General features: G+C 42.5%; 1 protein-coding gene across 1 annotated transcript in view; it reads left to right on the forward strand.

Moving 5' to 3' along the window:
* Window positions 1-5,043: 5,043 nt before the first annotated feature.
* The window catches only part of LOC146020448 (calcitonin gene-related peptide type 1 receptor-like), a 235,192-nt gene continuing 227,664 nt past the window's right edge, over window positions 5,044-12,571 (forward strand). The window contains 2 exon segments of the mRNA XM_083153589.1: window positions 5,044-5,320; window positions 10,834-10,913. The gene's annotated coding sequence lies outside the window, so the exon portion shown is untranslated.

A 12,571-nucleotide genomic window follows, 5' to 3' on the forward strand; every position in this document is an offset into this window, starting at 1 on the left:
TTTTGATTGGCTGGGATAGAGCACTCTCAGCCAATCAGTGGCTCCTTCCCAGCAGCCGCTGATTGGCTGAGAGTGTGCTATCTCAGCCAATCAGAAGCCGGACAGTCATTTGACATGTTATTTTAAAGATGTAATAGCCGCAGCTGCCCGCCCGCTGCAGTGTGCACACTGATGATCACCGCCACCCACCCCACTGTCACCGGCACCCACTGCTGGGCACTCATTTCGGAACCGCTGCTGCCCGCCTGCCGCTGCAGGAGGTTGGACGTCATCGTACATGCCGAACGTCTGACCTCATGGCCCGGGACCGCGCATCGGATCAGATCAAATGTCACACGCATGTGATTTTGGGACGATTTCACGTGATTTATCGGCCCAAGAGCCGAAATCGCGTGGTATCGGCCCAAAATCTAAGGATTTAAGGGGGGACAAGCTTAACATGTACAAATATATCAGGGGCCAATATAAGGAACTGTCAGGCGCCCTTTTTTTCTGTTAGGAAGGACTCTAGGACTGTGGTTCTCAACCATGGTTCTCAAGCACCCCCAACAGTGCACGTTTTCCAGGTCTCCACTCAGAATCACAGGTGAAATAATTAGCTCCACCTGTGATCTTTTAAAAATGTGTCAGTGAATAATTAGTGCACCTGTGCACCTGCCAGGTGACCTGGAAAACATGCACTGTTGGAGGTCCTTGAGGACCGAGGTTGAGAACCACTCTTCTAGGACATGTGGACATGAGTTTAGATTAGAAGATTTCATTCACTTTTTCATTTTTTTTTTACAGTCAGGGCAGCCAAACTATGGAACTTTCTTCCTGTGAGGTGGTGTCGGCAAACACAATAAATACATTTAAAATAAGGTTGGACAAACATATATTGCTTAAAAACATCCAGGGGTACAAAGAATAATAATAATCTGTCTTTCAAGATATTAGGCTACACTACATAAGAAAGGGGTGAAGCTAATAGTTCATACTCGCTAAAAAGGTTGAACTCGATGAACGCAAGTCTTTATTCAGCCTTAACTATTATGTAACTATGTAGTAGCTGGTTCTCTCTGAAGATTCGTTTGAAACAGCTGGTGCTCTTTGAATGCATTACATCATTGGGGGTGATTCTGGTTGGTTACTAAGCAGCAACAATTCTGGCAGGCAGCTGTCAGCCTGCAGTCGCATTGGGATGCCCAGTGTTTTCCTGGGTGCACCTAGCAATTTGTTGGGTATGCCTATGCAAACGCACCATGTCTGCCTCCATGCTGCCCCCCTTTATGAACACCATGACAACTATGCAAGTCTGCACGTGCACATATGTAAATATGCACAGTACTAAAGCTGCGTACCCACGGTAAGATATAGTGCACAATCTAGCACACTATCTAGCCAGTTTCGAATAGCATGCTAGATAGTGCACTATATCTTACCGTGGGTATGCACTATCCGACGTACGATGCGCGCTCCCGCAGGTCGTATGGGAGGGAGCTCATTGGGTGAACATGCAACCCAATTCTGTCTAGAAAGCATAAGATAGTATAGTGTAGTATAGCTGTGACATCAGATCGTTTGCTATATCTTATGCACATCGTACCTTATTTTAAGCACAAATCTTATGCTTTTTAACCACCAGGACTTTTCTGGGGAATTGTTTATGATATCTTACGGAACATAAATCGTACCGTGGGTATGCACCTTAAAACATTGGTTCCAGTGCAAACATACCGGGGGCCGAGTCAATCAGAACGAGAACCTCTATTAAGTTTAATCTGGTAAAGTGAATGGTTAGAGGTCTTGGATTCTCTCAGACAGGTAGAAAGCCCAACTCACTGGCCTGGAGTGAGTTCTCTTTCATGGCAAAGATCAGGGTGCACTGGAATGGGTTGAAATCTCATGCTGGTTCAAACCCATATTTGCAGTAAATCTGACACTAACGTGTTAGGTCAATTAAGGTCAGTTCCGTATTTTCAAGATAAGGATTGGCTCTAATGGCTAGATCAGTTGGGCTGGCTCACGAAGCATGGTACACCACAGCTGGACAAAGCACCCCACCATGTTCTCCAACTGCCACACATGCCCAACCAGTCCCCTTTCTGGGGAGAGGAGGAGTGCAGCGGGGTTACAGTATAAATGATAGACAATGTCTAGGTTGACAGCTAATGGTCGACAGTGACTAGGTCCACATATTAAAATGGTTCACATAACCAAGGTCAACATTGACAAAAGGTCAACACATGCTCATGATAAACATGGTCGACATGAATAAGGTCAACATGAGTTAAAAAAAAAATCCTGTCTATGTGGACCTAGACACTGTCTACCCGGGATATGGTCATTTGGTCTACAGCATGATGGTCAACAGTCATTAGATCGACACCAGTGGAAAACCCCATGTCGACCTTTTGACTGTCGACCTAGACATTTTCGAACTAATGACCTGTCGAACTAACGACCTTTCGACCTAGAACCATGTCGACCTAGACCCGTGTCGTCATTTTCCCATGTCGACCTAATGGTGTTGACCTAATGACTGTCGACCATCATGCTGTAGACCAAATTATCCCAACCCGTCTAACCAGTGAACACATACCAGCAGCGGGTGGAAGGAGGGTGGCAAGGAGCCATGCAGTCTACCGTGTTGGTGGCAACTCTGGAGTCAAGTCAAAATCCCTACAGGGTCATAATACCGACAAGGACAAAATCCCGACAAGGACAAAATCCCGACAATTAAAATCCCGACAAGGTCAAAATACAGACATATAGAATGTACAGGTGAAACGGTCAACATGACTTTGGGTCGACAGGTCGCGGGGTCAACATGGGTTTTTCACTGTTTTTTGACCCGACATGTGCCGACAGGCGGTATTTCATGCCCTACCAGCCACTAGGGCGTGGTGGGAGAATAAAATAGTGTGCCTGAAGCATTGCGAGCGCCTGCGGTTCACCTCCAACTGTGTCCATGTCGACTGTGTCGACATTCAGGTAAAAAAAACAGTGAAAAAACCCATGTCGACCTCACAACCTGTCGACCCAAAGTCATGTTGACAGTTTCACCTGCACATCCTATATATCGGTATTTTGACCATGTCAGGATTTTAAATGTCGGGATTTTGACCCATTCGGGATTTCATCCCGAATCCTCTCTGGACATATGCTAGACCCTTTCCATGGATAGCCCCACCTCCCCCTGACTGTGGCCTAGTAGCTAACTTACAATTTGTTCAAACCAGGGGAATCAGACTTTTATAAAATTAAAGCATTGCAAAGGTGTATATGGATGCAATATGATTCCTGCCCAGTGCGCTAAATGGTGAAGCAAAGAAATTTAGTGCAGTTTATTAGGATTATCTATGACTTTCTTAATGTAGCCACATGCCTCATAATCTAATTATTGACACATATGAAAGGATGAATAAGATTCTCACTGTCCCTACCAACTATCTCGTGAAACCACAGCAAAGGGAACAGGTGTCACAACTGACAGCTGGATATCATCTTCTTTCCAAATGATATGAAATGCATAGTAGGGAATAGGTATAAACAAGCGCATATGGAAAAGCAGAAATAATAGAAAAATCTGGGTTTTTATATGGAATATATGCACTGCTTTAATGTTAATTTTCTTATGAATGGCAAATAAAACAGCTGTCATTCCACAGTAAGCTATTGTTATTCCACATTATGTATAGTAGGATACAGATAAAGTGGCCTCATATAAAAGAAAGTGTGGGCATTTAGGGGATTAAATAAAAATTGGAGGATATAGGGATATACAGTACAGTATGCACTGCTTTAATGCTATTTTTGCTTATAGCCCTGATACACTATTCCGATTTGGGCCGATTTCACCCTATTTATGCTTGGATGTGGTCATTAGGTTGGCAGTGTCTAGGTCGACAGTCAAAAGGTGGACACATGGAAAACGTCGACATGCATTAGGTCTACATGGTCAAACCGCCTTTCAAAAAGCTCCCTGCTGGCAGACAAACACGTCAGGTGCACCTACTACTGGAATCCACTTATTGGACATTTACCAGCTTGAGGCTCACAACTGAACGATTCCTTCAGCGTTCGCAGTTTGGTGTCACGCATGTGAGCTGTACGCATGAGCAGTCATTTGAAAATCAATCACTGCGAATTCACACAAAAGTGATCAGCTTTGAAATAACCCATAAGGGGAGATTTACTAAGATGTGTATTATTCTACTTCACATGTGATGTTGCTATGGGCAACCAATCAGATCCTGTCTACTAGAGGGTGCTAAATAAATAAGTAGATTCTGATTGGTTGCCCATAGAAAAATCACATGTGAAGCAGTAATACACATCTTATTAAATTTCCCCTATAGTGTTTACTTTAAGGTTTTATGAACTATACATAAAAGTTCAATCTGCTTCCATTGTAATCGATTGACATTCCGTTTAAGCAGACCTAAAGCTGGGTACACACTATGCAAAATTAGCAAATTATATGCACAATAACGATATAGTTAACAATATTTACTTGCACATCGCTAGAGTTTACCCATTATATTGTTAACAATGGTCATTATCATTAACCACCCCCCTGTCGTCTGAACATGAAGTCAAATCTGCCCATATTGGTAATAACTGAATGTTCAGCAGGGATTTGGGCTACATCACTGAACAATATTGTTAACAATATCGTTGAGTGTTTAAGCATTAGATTAGATCATACGTCCATACACACATTATCAATATAAGCAGTGCTGCAAAATCATATAGCATGTACCCAACATTACCGTCATTACTTTTAATATCTCTCAATGCAGACTAAAATTAATGACTCATAATAAATGTCTTGATCAATTAATAATTACTAAATGGTGATATAATGGTAAGGTATGCAAAAAAAAGAAAAGAAAAATAAAGTCAGAAAATAAAAGAACCTGATAGACTCTTATCTACAGAGGACAGTTTAAAACATGCTTCCTTTGTATCAAGCGCCATATCCTGCTTCCACTGTAACTAGTGTGCCTGGCAGCAGAGAGGATGTCAGCAAGTCGTTGTTGATATGACCGTCTGGAGTGGGCAATTTTCCAAAGAAGATCACGGATAGCAGCAGGGAGAACTTTCCTTAGAAAGGAAACATATTGCAGGCGGAGTCCAATGATGTAACAGGAAGCTCTCATGTTTCCTGTTGATGATCACATTCACTGCACTCACTTTGGTTAACATCATTTTTCTCAAGCAAATCCACATCTAGAGACGGCTGTAGTATACATTACCTTTGCACTGGTGCACCTGGAAAGAAAAAATCCTGTTTCTGGTCACACACTGGATGCACACTCCTAAGATCTTGCAGACAGTGAGTAATATATATGTAAATATGTGCAGTGTAACAATATATCTGATAATATCTGTATATATGTTGGTAAAATAATTTACTGTCACATTTATCTTTTGTCATAGCCTATTGTAACAACTTAAAAAAACATGAAAGGCCTGGTTTGTGCAGTGTTTTCATTACTTTGCTGCTGACATGCATAAACCGTTATGTCAGGTTTCATGGCTGTGTTAGCAGTCCCTTCTTTCGTGTATAGCAGTCGGGTATTCTATTTTTAGTTAGATAAACTGCAAGAAGTATTTGCAGTATACACTATATTACTGAATTTGCAATATGCACTAGTATACTGTTATTTTAGTGACATAGTTGATTGAAAGTGCAAAAACTATACTGCATGGCTATATTAATGTTACCACCAGGATGTGGCACTGATTTAATAGTAGTCATATTAATTATAATAACATACCTCCCAACATGACCCTCTCCAGGAGGGACACATTGCTCTGTTTCTGGAATTTCTTCTCAATTAATGACTGCCATCACCTGTTTTAAACAGGTTAATGGACAAGAAAGGCATTTCACCACAGGTGATGGTAATCATAAATTAAGAGGAAAGCCCAGAAACAGAGCATTGTGTCCCTCCTGGAGAGGGTCATGTTGGGAGGTATGTAATAATATTATTATTAATAATAATATATTTGTAACTAAATGCAACAAAATAGCTCAATGTTATAAAAGGCTAACGCTACTGCTCTCCTTTATAGGGGGATAAAAGTATTTTTTACACCAGCAGCCACTAGATGAAGCCTGATGAAGCCATTATAGCGGAATATGTATGCGCTATATAAGAAACTGTTCATTTTATTTATTTACAGTTTCTTATATAGCGCAGCAAATTCCTTTGCGCTTTACAATGGTAGACAATGATAAAACAAACTGGGTAACGACAGACAGACTTGGAGCTTACAATCTAGGAGGGAACTCAAGGACAGGCATCAGTAATAGCATAGCAGTCCCACCAAGTTACAAGTCCAGAAGGGAAGCTATATAATACATAAGCATCAGAGGGTTATGCGTGTAGAACGTAAATATGATAGGCTTGCCTGAAGTAGTGAGTTTTCAGGGAACACTTGAAAGTTTGGAGGCTAGTGGAGAGTCTTATTGTGCGTGGAAGGGCATTCCAAGCAATGTTAATAAATAAAATAAATAAATTTAAGTGTTGCTCTGTTCAGCTGTATATAGTTACCCGCACTAACATTACTGTAATGTTGTTCCGTCATTTTGATGGGCTGGTGACTAGTTACAAATAAAGATTAAATGTATCGGGGGAAATTTACTAAGAATACGAATACGATTTTTCGTATTCGTATTCTTAATACGAATGAATACTAATGCATACGACTGTGTTAGCCGTATGCAAATTCATATTCCGGAGTGGAATTTACAATGCAGTCAAATACGACTGCTTTATAATCCCCGATGTTGTATTAATTGGTATTAGCGGCCATATATATACGGCCACTAATACGAATTCGTATAGGCAACCTGCACGGATCAGTCAGATCCATGCAGGCTGCAGTGTGTAAAAATGGCCAACATGCTCAAAGAGCCGGGCCTGGTTTTAAACACTTCTTTTTTTAAAACCAGCCCCAGGGCCGAGCCTGGTTCCCAAAATATGGGGGACAATATGAATAGGGGTCCCCCATATTTTGGAAACCAACCCTAGGCCCAACCAGCCAGCAGGGTAATGTCACAGCCGGGGGACACATTATATAAGGTCCTGTGGCCAAAACATTAACCCTACCGACCAGTCAGCCTGGGCAGGGGTCCTGGGGGAGTGGGGACCCCCCAATGAAGGGGTCCCCCTCTTCCAGAACTTACCTGTCCAGGCTGAAGCCTGGTGCTGTCCCCGATACCCCTGGGCTGGTGGTACCGGGCTGATTCACGTGTAAAAAATAGAAAAAACATTGGGTTTTGCTGTGGAACTATGAGTCCCAGCAAGCCTGCAACGCATAATGGGACTTGGAGAACCACAAGTCATAGCATGTGGCCCATTAATGGGCTTGCTGGGACTCTTAGTTCCACAGCAAAACCAATAGTTAAATAAAAGCACACTGACACTAGAAAAATAAAACATACATAGCCCATACATACTGATACTTACCTATCTTGAGTCCCTGTTCATCGGTCCTGGGGTCCTGTCCGGTGTCCTGGGGTCCGGTATACGAAGAAATCCATAGGGGGACCTGTCGAAGGAAATTATACTCACGGGGCTCCTCCAGTGTAGATCTGTTCCTCCACTCTTAAACTACTGTAGTCCACCGTACTTGGCAAAAAATAAACCGCAAAAACTCGAACCATCGCAAACTGACAGGAGAAGACACAGGATGTTTGTTTACATCCTGCAGCTCCTCCTCCCGAATGCAGCTATTGGGCAGCTTGCGGCCTAGCGGCTCCTGATTTGCCACCAGGCAGTCAATAGTGGCATTTGGAGTGAGAAGCGCTGCATGCTTCTCACTGTAAGTAATGGTTCGGGTGTTCGACTTATTATATTGCCAAGTACGTGGACTACTTCAGGAGTGAAGAGGACCAGATCTACACCGAATGAGCCCTGTGAGTATAATTTCCTCAGGGAACCGGACCAGGACACAGGACACTGGACACTAGGAGGGATGGACAGGGACCTACCTACAGGCTCAAGATAGGTAAGTATCAGTATGTATGGGCTATGTATGTAGTAAAAATATTAGAATAGTGACCGAGTTTAACCGCGCTAAGAGCAGCTATCTAGGAAATATCTTTTAAAAAGTGATTACCAATTCACTTACAATATAGATATAAACAAAGCAGATAATTCCTTAATTGTGCTCTTACTACCTCGACTAGGGGGTGGTCAAAGTACAGTCCTTTTCAAGTCCTTCTGTAATTCCCCTTTTCTTCCAAGAGAGTTATAGTATGTGGAAAGAATAAAAGGAGAAGAACATAGGCCCTTATTCAGATCTGATCACAGTACAAATTTGTTCTCAAAATGGGCAAAACCATGTGCGCTGCAGGTGGGGCAGATGTAACATGTGTAGAGAGTTACATTTCGGTGGGGTGTTTTGAAACTGAAATCTAGATTGCAGAGTAAAAATAATGCAGCCAGTATTTACCCTGCACAGAAATAAAACTCACACAAATCTAACTCTCTCTGCACATGTTAAATCTGCCCCACCTGGAGGGCACATGGTTTTGCCCATTTTGGGAACGAATTTGTACTGCGATTAGATCTGAATAAGGGCCATAGTGTAACCTGTTTTCAACAAAAGGTCAATTATTATCATAAAGAGGGAATCCAAAGTTATTCCACTATGGGTCATGCAGAATTCTTTCCTTCTTAGTGGGACACTACAGTGAGAAAAAGAGAATATTCTCTTACACGTCGCTTACATTCACACGTGTTTTATAGAACATATGGTACTTGTTTCCTAGCAGGGCTCCCACTAAGCAAATAGCTTGGCGTGCTATTCTGCGTAGGAAAATCGGATGTCCATGTTAACTGCACAGGAGTGCTTATACAATGAAATATCGCATAGGATTGCATGGCACCAAATGCGATGCGATATTTCATTGTACGGTACTTGTGTAATATCTGGGCACCCGATTTTTCCATTGCATCGCATGCAGTATAGTGGCATACAATTCATGCAATGCGATTTTTCATTGTAAAGACCCAATTTTTAATTGTATAGTCACCCATGGGTGATTTCATACCCCCACTATCCAACTACGCATGGAGTTGATTTTATATAGTGTGGCGAGCACAGCGAGCCACCGAGCCCGAAGCATGGCAGAATACATGTAAAGTAATCCGCGTCCGCTCGCCACGCTTTGGGTTCAGTGGCTCACTGCGCTCGCCACACTATATAAAATCGACTCCATGCGTAGTTGGATAGTGGGGGTATGAAGTCACCCATGGGTGACTATACAATTAAAAAATCTGGTCTTTACTATGAAAAATCGCATCGCATGGCATGCAATGATAAAATCGGGCGCCCAGATAATACACAAGTACCCATTGTACAATCACCCATGCCATGAGATGTGATGGGTGCTTACAATGAGATGTGATGCTATGTGATGTGATGTGTGCATAGTATGTGATGTGATGGGTGCTTACAATTGTAATCACCTCCACCTACGCCATTGTTTAGCGTCAACCCCAGTATTCACACCACTCCGAAGCGTGGCGAGTGCAGCGAACCTCGCGAGGGGCGGCGGAACGCATCCTACGACCTTTTCATACCCCCACTATCCACATCGGCGTGGAGTTGATTCTAGATAGTGTGGCGAGCACAGCGAGCCACCGAGCCCGAAGCGTGCTGAGCACACGCGGATAACTTTACATGTATTCCGCGGCCGCTCGCCACGCTTTGGGCTCGCTGCGCTCACCACATTATCTAAAATCAACTCCACGCCGACGTGGATAGTGGGGGTATGAAAAGGTCAGAGGGCGCGTTCCGCTGTGCTCGCCACGGTTCGTGGTGGCGTGGATACTGGGGTTGACGCTAAACAATGGCGTATGTGCAGGTGCTTACAATTGTAAGCACCCATCACATCACATACTATGCACACATAACATAGCATCACATCTCATTGTAAGCACCCATCACATCTCATTGTAAGCATCCATCACATCTCATGGCATGGGTACTTGTACAATGAAATATTGCGTTGCATCGTATCGCACAGTAAAAATGTACCATGTGATGAGATGCGATTTCAATACGTTTGCGTATGTAAGAAATCTGGGTGCCCTGCTAGGAAACAAGTACCAAACATATAAAGGGGTCTTTTATCCAAACTCCCACACCACACAGGCAATCCAAAGATATGCTTGCATGTTGGCTTACACGATACCGCTGTGTATCCTCATATCTCGGTTTCTTTCAATGGGGGATAATTTTATGGTCCAAAATTAGTAGGTATATAAGTTGGTTCATGAGAGGATGTATGTACACCTTGAAAAAAACTTTTTATATGTCGAAATGTGTCTGTGCTTTTTCTCAGGTACACATTGTGCAGGATCAGACCTATTCAGGGCAAGCGTCCGGGTTCACATATCACCTATTGGTAGACTCTGTTCCTTTGTATTTCCTTTCATATGTGATACCTTGTTACATTTTTTATATAATAAATTGATTTTTTTAAGTTGGAGTATATTTTCATGGATTATTTTGGACCATAAAATTACCCCCCATTGAAAGAGACAGAGATATGAGGATACACAGCAGTATCGTGTAAGCCAACATGAGAGCTTGCCTTTGGATGCCTGTGTGGTGTGGGAGTTTGGATAAAAGATACCTTTATATGTTTTATAAAACACGTGTGAATATAAGCAACGTGTAAGAGAATATTCTGTTTTTCTCACTGTGGTGTCCCACTAAGAAGGAAATAATTCTGCATGACCCATAGTGTCCCTCTTTATGATAATAATTGACCTTTTGTTGAAAACGGGTTACACTATGTTCTACTCCCTTTATTCTTTCCACAAGCTATAACTCTCTTGGAAGAAAAGGGGAATTACAGAAGGACGTGAAAAGCACTGTACTTTGACCACCCCCTAGTCCATGTGGTAAGAGCGCAATTAAGGAATTATCTGCTTTGTTTGTCTATGTATGTATTAAATGTATTTTATTTTTCTAGTGTCAGTGTTTAACTATTGGTTTTGCTGTGGAACTAAGAGTCCCAGCAAGCCCATTAGTGGGCAGAAAAAGGAGTTTGTAACCAATCGCACAGGAAAAAATGACTGTAACCCCTATATCACACATGTAATAACAGTGTACTAATATTATGTAGGGTGTGCTGCCACTAAGACAGGGAATTGATGCAATTACAAGAGAAAGAAAAGACTGTCATGTGCTGTGGCGCACTTAGGATATCAGAAGAAAAACAATCATAAAATGTAACTTTTAATAATTTTCATTCTAAGAACTTCAACATATAAAAACATTTCCCATAGGAGGTACATAGAAAGTAAGAAACCTAAAAATGGGGATAATATCCTCTTATGGTGAACCCCAATGTCAGTTCCCCCGTATAAATTGGTTGGGGCGTCTTACAGTGTGTATCCGCTTGCTGCAGGAGACTACAATGTGTTGTTGTCAGTATCTTATTTAAGTGGTCTTTTGCAGCTGGACAAATAATACCCTCTATATAGGAAAATTCCGTTGGGGATAAGTGCCCAGATGAGGCAGTGGGGAATGCCAGCGAGTGGTGGTGTATATTTATAATATATATCACACAGAATCTTGGCTAATGTCACTTGCCATGTATCACTGTGTATACTGCGTACCAGTATCAGCCTTTGAGAGGAGATCGCGGTTAGATGTAAATGCGCGACTCTCACTCTACCAGTGCTGCCGGTAATGTAAACACTCGTTTCCCGTCAGTGTCAGAAGGCTCCGGTATCTGTAGGGGAATCGTGGTCAATATGGTGATACTACAATTTCCACCCTGTCAGATCCGTATTGTGCACTGATGCCCATTCATTCCACAGGGGTAAAAAACGTTTATTAGTGCATTTACACTCTCGTGTTACGTTCACCCAACTGCTAATGAGAGATGTTTATTAAATGTGATGTGAATCACAATATTTTTACTGACAATTTCTCATATGAATGGGCAGTAAGTACCTTCTATATACCAATATTTTATTGGGAATGAGTGCCTAGACAAGGCAGTGGGGAATACTAACGAGTGGTTCTGTGTATTTGTGATTTATGCAGCACAGTATTTTATTACAACATATCACCGCATATAAATGAATATCTTAAGGCTGAAAATTTGGAGGAGAATATTGGGCAAAAACTTTGCCGTATCTTACTCAATAACCTTTGCGTATCCGTGTCAGCTTCTGACAGGAGATCGCGGTTAGGTGTAACTGCGTGACTGTCACTCTGTCAGTGCTGCCGGTATTGTACGCACTCACTTCTCGTCAGTGTCAGCAGCCGCCGGTGTCTGGAGGGGAATCGTGGTCAGTGGAATGAAGCTACGATTCTCACCCTTTCAGACCCGTGCTGCGTGTTGCTGCACACTGATTCCACAGGGGTAAGGAGCATTTGTATCTGTACTTTCGTGCTTCGTTCGCCCAGCTGTGCCGAGTACGTGGTCAGGGTCTGACCCCACGACTCTGGCCCAGTGCCTCTGTATGCGGATACCTGTCGCCCTTTATACATATACAAAATACATTTCAGGGGGGAAGGGACATTGGGGATATTCACACTCTAAGTG

The sequence above is a fragment of the Crinia signifera genome, chromosome 7, assembly GCF_055691185.1.
Source record: "Crinia signifera chromosome 7, ASM5569118v1, whole genome shotgun sequence".
Lineage (NCBI taxonomy): Eukaryota > Metazoa > Chordata > Amphibia > Anura > Myobatrachidae > Crinia > Crinia signifera.